General features: G+C 40.8%; 1 protein-coding gene across 2 annotated transcripts in view; it reads right to left on the reverse strand.

Moving 5' to 3' along the window:
- The window catches only part of TGFBRAP1 (transforming growth factor beta receptor associated protein 1), a 58,903-nt gene extending 42,841 nt beyond the window's left edge, over positions 1-16,062 (reverse strand). The window contains exons 1-2 of one of the 2 annotated variants that reach the window (XM_039840140.1): positions 15,959-16,051; positions 3,785-3,962 (exon numbers count right to left, since the gene is read on the reverse strand). The gene's annotated coding sequence lies outside the window, so the exon portion shown is untranslated. Of the gene's footprint in view, positions 1-3,784; positions 3,963-15,958 lie in introns of both variants that reach the window. The other variant, XM_039840139.1, reaches the window with a different exon arrangement.
- Between the last annotated feature and the right edge of the window lie 140 nt (positions 16,063-16,202).

A 16,202-nucleotide genomic window follows, 5' to 3' on the forward strand; every position in this document is an offset into this window, starting at 1 on the left:
GATATCCATGTTCATGGATTGAAAGAATTAATGTTGTTAAAGTGTACACTGTACCCAAATCAATCTACAGATTTAATGCAATCCCTACCAAAATTCCAATGGCATTTTTTACAGAAATAGAAGAAACAATCCTAAAATTTGTATAGAATCAAAAATGACCACAAATAGTCAAAGTGAAAATGTAAAAGAAGAACGAAGCTAGAGGTATCAAACTTTATAGTTTCAAACTACATTAATTAGCTATGCTAATTAAAACAATATGGTACTGGTATAAAAACAGACACATATACCAATGCAACCTAACAGAGAGCCCAGAAATAACCCCCACTTATATGGTCAACCAATATTTGACGAAGGAGACAAGAATAGTCAATGGGGAAAGGATAGTCTCTTCAACAAATGGTGATGAGAAAACCAGATAACCACATGTAGAAAAGTGAAATTGGACTCCTAACTTACACCACTCACAAAAATTAAAACAAAATGGATTAAAAACTTAAACTTTAGACCTGATGCCACAAAGCTCCTGGGAAAAAAACATAGGGAAGAAATGACTTGATGTTGGATTGGGCAATGATTTTTTTTAGATATGACATGAAAAGTACAAGCGATAAAAGCAAAAATCAACAAGTGGGACTACATCAAACTAAGAAGTTCTGCACAGCAAAGAATCAACAAAATAAAAGGCAACCTACGAAATAGGAGAAAATATTTGCAAACCATGTATCAGACAAGGGGTTAATATCCAAAATGTATAAAGAACTCATACAAATCAATAACAACAACCAAAAAAACCACCATCCAATAAAAAGTAGGCAGAAAAACTAAACCAACGGTTTTCCAAGGAAGATATCCAAATGGCCAACAAGTACATGCAAAGATGCTCAAATCATGAATCATCGGGGAAATGCAAATCAAAACACCTGCTAGAATGGCTGTCATCAAGAAGAAAAGATATAACAAACGCTGGAGAGGATGTGGAGAAGAGGGAACCCTCGTACACTGTTGGTGGGAATATAAATTGGTGATAACAAAGTTCCTCAAAAAAATAAAAATAGAATTACTATATAATCCAGCAATTCCATTTCTGGGTATATACCCAAAGAAAACAAAAACGGTAGTTTGAAGAGACATCTGCACTCTCATCTTTATTGCATCATTATTCACAAAAACCAAGATATGGAAACAACCTAAGTGTCCACTGACAGATCAATAAAGATGTCTCTCTCTCTCTCACACACACACGCACACACACGTACACAGTGGAATATTATTCAGCCATGAGAAAGAAGGAGATCCTATTATTTGTGACAACATGAATAGACCCTGAGAGCATTATGCTAAGTGAGATATGTCAGAGAGAGAACGACAAATATCATGCTATCACTTATATGTAGAATCTAAAAAAGCTGAACTCATAAAAATAGAGTAGAGTGATGCTTAACAGGGGCCGAGGGTTGGGGAAATTGGGGATATATTGTTTAAGGGTACAAACTTGGAACCAGTAGATAAATAAGTCCTGGAGAGCTAATGCAAATAATAGTGATTACAGATAACAAATACTGTATTATAAACTTCCAAGTAGCTAAAACGGAATTATGCAGAGATAAATGAAAGCTGACAAAGTAACACTCAAATACTTAAACAATGGTTTATTCCTTTAGGCAGTGGAAAATTTTTCTCCCTGATCTAGTTCACATGATAAATTTACTTAGATAAAATATGAATCATAAGAAGGCAAACTTTTGGCCATATCTCCCTGTATTATTATTAAGGCTAACTTACAAGAGTCTGAAATCAGAGAGTTTTAACATGGTAATAAAATTTAAAAATTCTGTTAAGGTGTACAGTTCACACTTTACTATGTGATCTCAAGCTGATCTGAAATTTAAATGAATTTTCTGTTAGAATGTCCTTTAAAACCATGGTTATAATTTAAAAGATCAATATTTTACATTTTTCTCAAAATAGCAAAACACATACCTAGTTAGGGAGATTGAAAAATATTAATACATTCATGGACAATAGTTTAAATAAAGATAACATTACATATGCAACAAGAAACTTTTAAACCAATAATAAAAAAAAACATGTTACACAACACTGTCCCATTTCCCAAGAGTCTTCCAACTTCACTGAGAAGATAGGACCAGAAAAATAAACAATAGCATAAAGCAATATGTGCTAAGGGCCAAAATTAAAGTATTAGTAATTACTTTCTACCAAATTAAGAATACACAGCACCACTAGTCATAATTAGAATCGAAGTGTCTTTGAAAATGCTAATGTAAAACTACTAATTTTCTTCTACAGATGTACACAGAAACATTATCTTTTAGTTAACACCTGTAGCTACTGCTAAAAAAAATTTGTTGCTTTGGCATCTTCCTTTAGGTTCTTCAGATTTCCTCAGCTTTGGCTCAAAAACAATTTCGTTCTTTCTGCTACAAGTGGAGCTGAGCAGAAGAGATTTTGATATGACCCATAAGCTTCTAGAGGCCCTACTTCTTTTCATGGCACATAGCCAAGCCCATGGGAGCTGATTTGGATGAGTTTATGAGCAATGCAAGAGCACTGGCTATATTCTGGTTTCACGGACACTGTCTGTCCCATAAAGTAAGCATCAGGTCCAGATGGTTCACCCAGTAAGTTCCACCAAACACTTTTTTTTTATAAAGCCAGTATAAAGTATAACTTTGATATCCAAATCAGATACGGCTACAGGGGGAGAAAAATCATTGATCATTCTTACTTGTAAACATGCAAAAGTATTAAATATTAGCACACTGAATCAATATGTATATAAATACAATATGAATAAGTTGGGATGCAATGGTGATTTAAGGTAATAAAATCTGTTGGTTTAATTTACCACATTTACAAAATTAAAGGGGAAAAAACATAAAACAAGGAATAAGACTATTACCATCTGTCATGGGTTAAATTATGTACCCCCAAACATGCTGAAGTCTAACTCTTAGTACTGGTGAATATGACCTTTTGTGGAAACAGGGTCCTTGTAGATAATCAAGTTAAGATGAGGTCAGTAGGGTGGGCCTTAACCCAGTATGATTAGGTTCCTTATAAAAAGGGGACATTTGGACACAAAGACAGATATACATAGAGGAAAGGCAAGTGAAAACACAGGGAGAAGATGGCCAAGGAACACCTGAGGCCACCAGAAGCAAGGGGAGAGGCCTGGGACAGGTTCTCCCTCAGAAAGAACCAAAACTGCCATCACCCTGATCTCAGACCTCTAGCCTCCAGAACTGTGAGACAATAAAGTTAAGTTGTTTAAGGCATCCAGTTTATGTTACTTTGACAAGGCAGCCCCATCTCTACTCAACACTGTCTTGGGAGTCTGACAGTTGAAAAAGAAGAATAGTTATAATGAATTGAAAACAAGGACATAAAACTGTAATTATTTACAGATGGTATTACTGGTTTGCATGGAAACTCCTAAATAATCTATTAGAATTAAGAAAAGTTTACAAATATTGTTTATACTTAAAAATTTCATATGCCAAAGTTTCTACATGGAAACAATAATTAGAAACTTTAATCTTAAAAAAGACATCTACCATAGTAAAAATTATGTATGAAGGAAGTATCTAACAAAGATGTATAAAATCCTAATGGAGAAAATCATAAAATCTTATGATTTTAATGTCTTTAATGTCTTCTTAGACATTAAAGACCTAAATTATAACCCCAGCAAACTTTTCTGCAGAAATAGACAAGTCAGTTTTAAAATTTAAATGGAAATCAAAATATAGTTACGCACCACATAAGCGACGCTTTGGTCAACAACAAACTACATGTACAACGGTGGTCCCATAAGATGATAATGGAGCTGAAAATTTCCTGTCACCTAGTGATGTTGTAGCTGTCATAACGTCACAGTGCAACACATTCCTCACGTGTTTGTGGTGATGCTGATGTACACAAACCCACGGTGCTTCCTGTCATATAAAAGAATAGCACACCCAATAATGTACAGTATATAATACTTGATAATGATAATAAATGACTGTTATTTATGTATTTACTATGCTATACATTTTATTGTTACTTTACAGTGTATTCTTTCTACTTACAAAAAGTCTGCTATAAAAGTGTGCTGTAGTATGCCAGCAGCAGCCTCATACATCTTATGTTTACTTGGTCTCTTGATTGCATCATTTTCTCTGTTTCATTTACTCTTGTGTTGTTTTGTACATTTACCTGCTGTAGAAGCTTGTAGCCTAGAGGCAATAGGCTGTACCACATAACCTAGGTGTGTAGTAGGCTATACAACCCAGGTTTGTGTAAGTACTCTGTCATGCTGACACAACAATTAAATCATAGAACTACACATTTCTTGGGACATATATCTCCGCCCTTAAACAGCACATGACTGTATCTAGAATAGTAAAAATGATCTTGAAAATTAAGACCAAAGTTGAAAGACTTACACTAACTGGCTCTAGAAACTGCTATAAAATTGCAGTAATAAGACATCAGAATAGACAAATAGATCAATGGAACAGAAGAGAAAGTCCAAAATTAGAGTCATACATTGAGTACATACATTCAATTGGTTTTTGACAAAGGCACCAATGCAATTCAATGGGGAAAGAAAAGTCATTTCAATAAATGGTGCTGGAACAACTGGATAACCTTATGGGGAAAAAAATTAACCTGAATTATCCCAGCCTCATCACATACAAAAATTAATTTAAGATGCATTGAATTATTTTAAAAATAAAAGCTAAAACTACAAAGCTTCTAGAAAAACACATAGAAGAATATATTTGGGGCCTTGGGGGTGCATAAAGATTTTTTGGGATACAAAAAGTACTAATCATTATAGAAAAAAGTTGGTAAATTGGATTTTATAAAAATTAAAAACTTGTGTCCATTGAAAGACACCATTAGGCAAGCCCCAGACTCGGAGAAATTTTTCAATAATATATATGGCAAAGGGCTCATACACAGAATATACAAAAACTCCTACAAACCAAAAGCACAATGAAAAACCATTTCACACCAATTAAACAGTTAAAAAGACCAACAACACTAAATGTTAATGAACAACTAGAGATCTCATATTTTGTTGGAAGGAGTATGAAATGGTACCGTCACTTTGGAAATCTGTTGTTTCTTCATAAAGTTAAACATGGATTTATCCTGTTACCCCACAAATCCATTCTTAAATGTTTCCATTTCTCTTGAGTATATACCAATATCCACAAAAGGCTTGCACAAGAATGTGCACAACAGCCTTATTCATAATAGCCAAAAATAGGAAACAACTCAATTTTTCCCATTTGTATCCATTTATATAGTGGAATACAACTTGAGAATAAAAAGGAATAAACTACTGATAAAGTCAACATGGATGAATCTAATTTCAAAAACAATGAATTGAAAGAAACCATACAGACACTGTATTTTCGGTTTATATGAAGTTTCAAACTAGGCAATCTATAGTGATAGAAATCAGAACAGTGTTTATACTTTGGAGAGAAAGGGGTGACCAAATGGAAAACAACACAACAGAAATTTCCAGGCTAACAGAAATAATCTGTATCTTGTTGGAGTTACTGGTTACACAGGTATATAGATTTATCAAAATTCATTGAATTGTGCACTTCGGTTCTGTATATTTTATTGTATGCAAATTATGCTTTAACAAAAAGAAAATTTCCCCCGATCGAGAAAAAAATGTAATTCCAATAAAAATTCTGTGTGTGTGTTTGTGTGTGTGTGTGTGTGTGTGTAAAATTCAACAAGGTGATTATAAAATTCACATGGCAGAGAGGGCCAAAAAAAGCAAGACTTATGAAAAAGATAAAGGGGACTTGACCCAACAGATATGATGTAATACAAAGTTACAGTTATTGAGATAATGTGACACTGCTATAAGGAGAGCCCAAGAGAACATATCTGGATGTCCAGAAACAGACTGTGCATTTATAGAACCTTAAAATATGACAAGAGTGGCACTATATATCATAAGGTGTATAAAGAATATAAACACGTTCAGTAAACAGTGCTGGGATAACTGGACATCCGCACAGAAGAAAAAAAGTAGTTTTCTACCTGATATCAAGCATCAAAATTATTCCAGATGAATTACGACTCTTAAGTATAGAAGGCCTAACTTTCAAACTTTGAAAAGAAAGTATGAGAAAAAATATTCACGACCTTAGGGTAGGGAAGAATTTCTAAAATAAGATATAAAAAAACCACAAACCCTAGGGAAAAAGATAAATTCATTCACATTAAAATGTAAAACCTTTGTTCTTCAAAAGATACCATAAAGAAAGTGAGAAGTTAAGATGGGGAAAAATACAGGGATGGGGAAAAGACACTAACATCACAAATGTGACAAAAAAAAGATACCTAGATGATACAGAGAACTCCTATAGAAAGAAAATAACGATAATCTAATAGAAGAATGGGCAAAATTCATGAAGAGGCTTCTCAAAGAAGTGGAAACAAGAACAAATAGCCATGAAGGAATGCTCAAGCTGATTAAGCTGGAATTGCAAATTACAGCTACAATGAGACCCCATTTTACACCTATTAATGTGACCAAACCACTGAAGCCTGATGACATCAAATGTTTGCAAGAACACTGAGCAATGAAAACTCCCTACACTGCTAGTGGAAGCTTCTAAACTGGCAAGATTATTTTGGCATCATCTAGAAAGCCCTTGACGTGACTAAGCTGGTGGTTCTACCTCTAGGCGCGTGCCCTACAGAAGTGATGTCCGCCGGGGCAAAGGCAAGAAAGATGGCAGCCATCTTGCTCGAGGAGGAGGAAAACGAGACAACTCAAGTTGCCTCGACAGCATGGAATACTACAAAGCAGCTAGCTACGAGGATGACTCTCGGCGCTGAGGGCTGGGGACATGCCAAACACGATATGCTGAACGATATCTAAGGCTTTGGAAGAATTAAAGACATGGAAATCCAGCTAACATAATAGGGTTTCAGCCATAAAGAAAAGTAAGAGAATGATAGACACAAGTCCAGGGAGGACAGGACTGGGAACAGGGATGCGCCAGATTTCAAAGGCATTCTTAATGTTCTGTTTAAGTTGGGGTTGCTTTTATTATTATTTTCTGTACCTCATAAAGACTATAAACATTTTTTTAAATGTCTTAAATATTATGCATATACATATTAAATTTTACTCATCTCTCCAAACCAGCTCATCCTGGAATTAGATACAGACCTCAGTTTAATAAATTTGGTAGGATTCACAAAATACATGTTCCTTGGCTTGAAATTTCATTTAATAAAAACATGTATCATATACATAAGTGATTACCTGTAATTTCTTAGCTCATCTAAATCCAGTGCTGAGTTTACATTGCACCCATATTTACAAAGACCAGTAGGAGGCATCCTGTCAAGTATCCCCCTAGATTATCCTCTGAGGGAAGAAAACACTCACATGTGGCGGGCAAATACCCTGCGCTGGGTCGGTTTTTGCGCCTTCCGGGGTAGCAGCCTCCAAGAGGCCGGCCTCTTAACTCCTGGGCCTCTACCCAGCTTCAGCTTCAGCTTCTCCTTCGAATTCCAGGGCTGTACATGTATCTCCACTCCTACGTGTTGGCCAGTTCAAGACTGGTGCTACCAATCGCCTCGCTCCCTTTTTCTTTTCCTCTCTACTAAATCTCACCAAGGCCAGGCCAAAAGTAAAGTCACCCAGAAAGAATACACATAGAATAAGAGCAATGTCTGAAGTAAACAGATTATTTAGATATAGAAAGAGGCATGTAGATCCAACACTACAAGATTAAAGAAAAAATACATAGATGCCTCATCTGAGATAGAAATAAATATATGCTGCTGAAAGAATGCAATGACAAAGAGGCATTCATTGAGATAGGTCTTCACCAGTAATCATTATTCCTGATCCAAAGAATGACACTCTCATCTCCTATCGCGAAATGTGCACGCGATGACAGGAGCCTTAAGATGGGAAAGGTGCCCTACTTATCTGCAAAAAAAGTTCACATTTGAGAATTATATGAAACAAAGTCTTTATAGCCCTAGGTAGCTATATGTGCACCAGAGATTCATCACTCCAGAAGGTAAAAACTCAAAAACTCCTCAATGGGTATTACTGCCCTATAACAGGAAGTGCTTTCTTATGAATAGGCTGAAGATGAATTCTTCATCTACACTTTAAAAAGAACACTCTACCTAAAGCTAGATTTGCTACCATAACATTTTACATTAATTTTTTTTTTTTTTGAGTCTCTGATAGTCCCTTATAAGTGAATAGAGATCATAGGGTCACACTAAGGTTTGAACCAGTCAGGCCAGATTCAAAAACAATACATGAGGTGGGCAGAAACGTGGACCTTGCGCCTGAGACATCTTCAAGTCCTTACCCTCTTCAAAAGCTTCGGAAAATATACCACCACCTAAAAGATCTCCAAACTCACCGTAAGATGTGAAGTCCTTGAAAACCTAACCTCAGCCAACCTTACTTCTCTTATTTACAGAGAAGTTACAACTATTACCTATTCGTATTACTCCACGTTGCTCACTTATTTTATTAGCTACATTCAGTTCCGCGTTCTTGAATTAGAGCTTCAGTTCAAAAGAGCCCATTATCTAAGGGCACAAGTGTCCGAGGTACTCTACACACCAAACAGTCGTCAGAGGGACCCTGAGCAAACACTGCTCCCTGGGCACCTTTTCAAGGGACAATGGCCACAAAATAGTTACCGTTAACTATAACAGTTCGGTTGAATTTAATATAACAATCCCTGAAATTAAAAACCCTAACTCATTCTTATCTGCCTACTGCAGTCACTTGTACCTATGGAAAGCTGCAACATCTGAGGGCTCAAAGCTTGTGTCAGGAGTGGGCGTGGGGCACAGACTGCACAGAACCCTTCACTGATGGCTGGTCACAGAGATTCAGGCGTTAGGTAGAAGTGTGCTTGACTTCTTTGAATCTTCCTGTGAAGTGCGGCATATTTATACGTGCAGTGAATTCTTAAAAATTTATATTTTGCCATTTTAATAAAAGACTTTCCTTTTAAAGAAAAAAAAAATGTATCTTAAGAAGCTTCTCAGTTAACCTGGGTAAACATACATAGGAAAACCACGAAACAATGGACCAATACCAATATCCATTACAGGAGACATCTCTGAGAAAATTGAAAATATCAATGCTAAAAACCAAATCTCAAAGGGAATTAACAGAAGTTGTCACACATTCTTACACTCTTGGAAAGGGCTGGGGGAGAATTCAGACCCTCCCAAGTCTCTTAGTTCTTTCTGGCTCTATGTCACCGGGTTATGATGTTAGTCCGTCCCATATGATGAGAAAAAGCTCAGGTGCAGAGGACAGACCTGAGGGGAAATCATCAGGCTGAAGGGGAAGGGGCTGGAAAGGTGTGCTCTGCAACAGGGCAGGACACTTTGAGTTACCCCCCGTGTTGTTTTAAGCTGGTCCTGATGGACATTTAAGGGAGGAAAATTTAGAAGCAAATGCAGGGGCCAGCTTTCTAGTGGTCCCAGAGATGGACGCTGACCTGATGCCTGGATTGGGATAGCTCAGAAAAGTCAGGTGGTAGACTCCGTTGGGTGGGGAAGGTGTTGGCATCAGCCTGGGTCGGGTCAGCTTCCTAATAAAGCAGAAACAATGAGGGCAGTTACGTAGGGACCTGCCGGCCAGTGTCCAGCCTCTGTGTTGGCATCCCCACGGCACTGAGTACAAACTCAGAAACTTCCATCCTGTTCCCTGGCACAGGCCCACTCCTATGCTCATCTTTCCTCTCCTGGCCACGTTATTATAGGTATGGAGCAAGACAAGTAGATATGATTGGACAAGCTTTTTTCTTTGGCCTATGCTATTTTCCTGATGCAATGAATAGCCAAATCACAGATTCAAAACTCTTTATTGGGTGGGAAAAGGTGAACCTTGCTAGCAAAACTTCTTCCGCTGCAAGCTACCTTCAGATGCTTTCTTTGTGCTAAATTAGCAAAATAAAATGTTAATTGAAGTCCACTGCTAAACACCCCCAATTCCTATGGGTGACTCTGTGGACGCTCTGACAATCACTTTACAGTCTGTAGAATTAACACATTCAATAAAACTACATCAGTGTCTCCAAACTTTAGTTAGCACCTAAATGATGAATTTGGGTGGCTTCATGGGCAAATTAGCTCTCTTCTTTGGATATAAATTGACTATAACTACAATTGACATCATCTCAAGATTTTTAAAAATATGAATTATCTTAGTGACCACTCTAAAGTCAGATGAGATTTGAGACTTAAAGGCTTAGTGGTCACAAACTTAATTTGTGTGTGTGTGGGTATGTATATGATGAAAAGGTTTGACATTTTTGTTTCTTAAACTGCAGTTGGCTTCTCAGAAAAAGATCTCTCCTAAATCTGCAAGGTAATATAACAGGATAATTAGGGGACTAGGCATGTGGAAACAAAAAAGAAACATGACGGGAGACAGAGGACACTTATGTCTGGAGGAAGCACAGGGAGGGGGAATTGCTTACTGGGGTCTGGGTGCCATGAGCTTCCTGAGGGATCCAGAGAAGTTTCATCCCAGTTGCTCCTGCTGCTTCAAGGGGACATGGAACGCAGCCCAACATTAAATTAAAGCGGAATCAAGTCATGTCACCACTGAGGTATTCTTGATTTAAACACACACACACACACACACACACACACACACACACACACACACACACACTAACACCACACACATAAACTAATCATAAGAAAATGCCACCCTACCCCAAACTGAGGGACATTCTATAAAATCTCTCTTGTTCAAGAGTGTTAAGGTCACAAAAAATGAGGAACTGTCATAGGTTAGAGACCAAGGAGATGTGACAACTAAATGAAATGTGGAAAACTGGATCAGAAACAGAATTGTGGAACAGAAAGGACATTAATGGAAAAACTGGTGAAACTGAACAGCCTGTAGTTTGGTTGACAGTGCTGAAGCTAACTTACTGACTCTGATGACTCTACCATAGTCCCACGGGATGTTAACAAAAGGGAGCTCAGGAAAGGGTTTATGTGAGCTTTGCACTATTTTCCACTCTTTACTAAGCCTAAAGTTACATCAAAACAGTTAAAAATAGATAAACGCAATTAGTTTTTTGTTTATTATCTTGCCTTAGAGTAATCAAAAAAGAAAAGAGAGCCGAGACTCTCCTTTTCTATCAGGAAAGAAAATGCTCAGAGTGATCTGAGTGGAACGGGCGACAGCCAGCAGTCTGACAGCTGGCCCTTCAGTGCCTCAGACTGCTCAAGCGATTTCATGATCTTTTCTTATGTTATTTTTGGAGGTGATTCTTCTCAAGTTAGTGTCCCAGCTCAAAATTACAGATACGAATAATACTTAAAAATTAAGTTTTTTTCTCCTGAGAATACATTTCAAAGAGGAGACTTAGGGATTTTTGCTCATTCGAACTATTCTTTATAGATGAATTCAGATGAGATTGGGGTAACTGTGAGCTGACTTCCGCTGGATCCAAAATCTCACATACTATGAGCCTCAGGAGAATTTGGCAGGTGAGGGGCTCTGATGTTAAGCAGTAGGGCTTCAGGTAAGTGGAGCTGGGAATAGAGCGGAGAGACAAGCCTCTAAGTGCCCTTGAACCTCCATCAGGTTCGGGCCCCAGAGCTGACCCAGGCCATGTGGTGCGCAGTAGTGGAGTGGGCATGGCACGAAGCAGACATTCCTCATATTGATCTTGAGGTCCTGAGCTCCAGCAGCTTGGCTACCTATGTATGATCTTGGACATGGCACTTAAAGCGTCTGGGCATGCTGCCTCCTTGTAAAACAGGAATTGGGACTGGATGACATGCTTCCCCTGTACTATTCTCTAGCTGCTCTAAGGAGAGGGTAGCAATAACATGGGAGCTCAGACTTCTGGAAGGCTCCTTATGTGCCAGACTCTGTATTAAATGCTCTCTTCATGCTCACAATGAGCCTATAAGGCAAGAACTGTCATCACTGCATTCTGCAAGGGGGGAAATGGAGGTTTAGAAAGGCTCCGTGACCATGGGGAACTGGGGTTCCCACCCAGGCAGCTTGCCCCAGGAGTACACGGCCTTCACCATTGAGCCACTTGGCTACCCAGGGGTAGAGGTTGCTCAAGTCTGGACTAAGTATGGGGACCAAGTGACTGCCACTGATAACCTCGATGGCCGCCTCTTAAGAGCCCTTAAGCACTGGGTTTGGTCAGATACTGAGCACTTGATATATGTGAGATCCTTTCATTCTCACACCACCCTGAGAGGTGGACATTATTATGGACACACAGAGATTTTTGGTGGCTTGCTCAAGGTGACAAAGCCGCTAGGTGATGAAACAGGGACTTCAACCCTAGTTTCTGTTTCTGACTCCAAGGCCATATTCTTCCACTCTATTGACCAAAGCGGGCAAATGTGATTTCAGATGCTCTTAGAACTAGGTCCTCCTGAAGAAAGTAACAACTGTAAACATGATGCCACTGTGGCTTGAGGCCTACAGATGACCATCTACTGTAGCTCCTCCTAGGAACTCATTATCAGCAGGGCCCTGGTCTTCCCAACTTGAGTCTAGATGAGGCATCCTATCATCATCCCTCATCTGCCCCCTTAGGTTTCTCTGCTTCCAAAATGGCTTACCCCTGCCCTCTGCCCCCTAAACAACCTTTGTCACAAATAAATGTTTCTTAGAATGGGGTTCACTGTCAGTAATGCCTTGCTAAATTTCAGATTCAGAATGATACACTTACACATTTCTCCACTGACCTAGTAATCTTATCAAAACAGGATATAAGTTTATGTGACATGAGTTTTTCTTATAGAACCACACCCCATGCTGGCCCCAAATTCTCCAAGTTCTCACAGCCAACTGCTCAATGGCTCAATACTGAAACTTGCCAGGAATCCACAACAAATCTATTGACTTGTACTAAAGACTTGTTCCTCTTTTGAAAATCAGGATGCAACTTCACAACCATTCCATGTTACCTTTTGCACTCATGTGACAGAGACAGCATAAAACTAGTTATAGCACAATAAACCTGTTCCAGTGACCTAAAAGAGTATCTTAAAGAAGAAGAAGAAAAAAAATCACACAACTAAGGTCTAATATTTAACTTGTCATCTTGATATTATTCCGGTACACACTTAGATGTGACTAGTCATAGGTGGTATCCTTTTCTTGGGCAATATTAATCAAAGTTACTTAAATATATAGGTAAATATACACACATAGATGTACATATGCAGACATATATACACCACTTATACACACCACATATATATACATGCCACCTATATGCATATAGTCTGTGTATATCTGTGTATATAGCATATACATCCTCTAACAGTGACATCAACAGTCATAACTGAGAACAAAGGTGGAAGAGGAAATGTGAGAGTGTAGGTGTCTAGGGAATCCCCTTTAAAACACCTTCCCCAATACTGGACCTTCAAACAGCCACAAAAAATTATCCAATGCCTACAGGATACGTTATTTTCCTTGATCTTTACTCAACAGCAGCTACTTGACTATCAAGAAAAGATCTTGGTCTCAAATCACCTGCAAGACTTCACAACACACTCAGAGTCAGGCTCATTTGGGGTAGCCCCAAATTAACTTGTTACTTTTACATTCATTTAGTAGTTCTGTATTTTTAGGAAAAAAAAATTTAATAAAGAAAAATGGGTCAGGTTTACCACAGAGATGAGTTGTAAAGTATGGGCCAAATTATTTGGTAGTTTCCAAACACCTGGCCACCACAGTGATTAATGTATTTCTAATGAGGACTGGATATAGTCAAAGATGCTTAAATCATTAAGTAAAATTTCCTCAAGTTTTCTTAAAGGATCATAAATGTTTAATAGTAGCATGAAGGAATAAGCCATAATAATGCCTTTTTTTTCCCTGAACAGAAATATCAGCTGCAAATCGGGCCTGGAAAATTTAGCGTTTTTTAAACAGTGAGTTCTGTGCTCTTAAAACTTGTTAGCTGGAGTTGCCTAACTGAAGAACGGGCTCCTTATCTACCCGCCGCTGGAGGGTTAGGCAAGGCTGAAGCGTCCTGGGACCCTGCAGAGGTGGAAGAGGACTGCTGCTTGTGTAGATAGTGGAGAGGAAAGGCAAGGGGTAGCACTCCATTTCTTTGTAAAATGTAGACACCGTGATGTGTACAGATTAGGATCAAGGTGCACGAGGAGTCTAACTTCAGAGGGGAGCATTTCGTTGGGTGACCTTTAAACAACGTGGTTTTTAACCACCTGAGTCCACCAACACAGGACTTTTCTTTTTCAATATACAGTCAGCCCTGTGTATGCCTAGGTTTCACGTCCATGGATTTGACAAGCCAAGGATTGAAAGGTGGATGCAAAGAGCCGCCTGTATGCATTGCTCTATGCCATTTTATAAAGGGACTTTTGGATTCAAGCATTTTGGTATCCAGAGATCCTAGAACCAACCGGTCTGCAAATACCCAGGGACGACTGCAGTTAAGTTTGGGGGCAGGGGAGCTCAAAAAGCGATTTTCAGCTGAGTGGGGGTTGACTGGCAGGGCCAAGGTTTGAATCCACAGTTCTATGCTCATCACCACCACGGGGCAGCACTGCCCCCATTTCCTAGATGCACTGCGTCCTGGAAGGGCTACTTCTAGATGGGTTACCAGGAGTCTGGTCAGGGCTCTTTCTAGTGCCACACACCAAAGAGGCACTCCAATGACTGCTGAGGCTGCTTGGCTGGCAGAAATGGAAGGAAAAAGAAGAGGAAGCAGCTGGCCAGATGTTCCTTCCTGTCTGACCAGAGCCCTGGGAGCCCTCAGTAGCTCGCCAGCTTCGGGCTAACCAAGAGAGAGAAGTAAATCTATGAGGAGAGCGTAGTGGGCTCCCACAGGCCCTCCAAGTCCTGAGTGCTGACTTCAGGTAAGCCAACTCGCACTGCAAAGGATCCACCTCACACTTTTCTTGGTGCCTTAGCCTGTCACTACAATCAGGCCTGCCGCTGCCTTCCCTCTGGAGGACAGGCGCCTCCCCACCAGCACTTATTTCATGGATGAAATCCTGCTCTGACTTTTGACCTCAGCACCCAATACAGTCATTTGCATTAAGAAGCACTATCTGAATCCCCATTTCCAACAGCCAGGTAGAGCCCCCAGAGCGGCCTGTGAGGGCTGTCCAACAGCTCATGGGTGGAAGCAATGACAGGTTCAGACAACTGGAGAGGACAGAGGACAGCTTCTGTCTTTAGAGTTGTCCCCATGCGACACAGAGAGAGGCAAGCTGGAAACCCAACTTGCACCTGCACCTCCAGAAGGCCCAAGAAAGAGCAAGTCTCACCAGGTGGCAGCTTCCAGGCCCTGACCCCGCTGAGAACCCGAGGTTTCTGCTCTCCTCTCCAACACACCCTGCCCAGTCTCCCAGTTCAGGGCAACAAGTCAGGCCCGAATGTGATCCGTAATTTGAGCTCTCAAATCCCAACAGCTCCATGAAACATCAATCACAGTGACAAAACCGTTCCATACTGGGGTAGAAGGGCAAGGGGTGCAGGGGCGCAGTCATTCTCGGCTCCTCCTTCCAGAAAACTAAAAGCCTACCCCAACTTAAGGACTAGGTCTCAGATCTTCCCCTGCCCCAAACGCACACCCACCCACTCCGCACCCATTCCCTCGTCACGCGCCACAACATCCACACCGAGGACCCCAGGATCGGGCACGCTGGCCCCAGCCCCCACACACGTGCACACTTGTGCACCCGGTCCCCTACACTTGCACACCTGTCCTCGATTTGACAGGCAACCCCTCCCGTCCCCCGCCATTCCTAACCGCGCACGACGAGCCCCGGGCACCCACTGGCTCACCGCGCTGCGGGCCCCCGCCCTCCGGCCCCGCTTTCTGCGCGCTCCTGGACGCACCCCGCGCCCCAGAAGCCCGCCGCTCTCTGCACTCACCCGCGCGGTGCCGGCTGGCCTCTGCCGTCCAGCTGGCCCTGCGGCCTGGGGCCCCGCGCCGCCCGCCGCCCGCTCCCGGCCGCGGCTCCTGGGCTGGTCCGCCCCGCCGCCACCGCCGCCGCTTCCCGTCACGTGGGGCGGCCTCCCAGCGCCGGGAGGGCGGGAGTGCGTCCGTCCCTGCTCCGTCCCGGCCCCGGGCCGCGCCGCCGCCCAGACGTCCCTGGGTTGTTAGAAACCTCCGCTC

The sequence above is a fragment of the Pteropus medius genome, unplaced genomic scaffold (assembly GCF_902729225.1).
Source record: "Pteropus medius unplaced genomic scaffold, Ma_sr-lr_union100, whole genome shotgun sequence".
NCBI classification, from domain to species: domain Eukaryota; kingdom Metazoa; phylum Chordata; class Mammalia; order Chiroptera; family Pteropodidae; genus Pteropus; species Pteropus medius.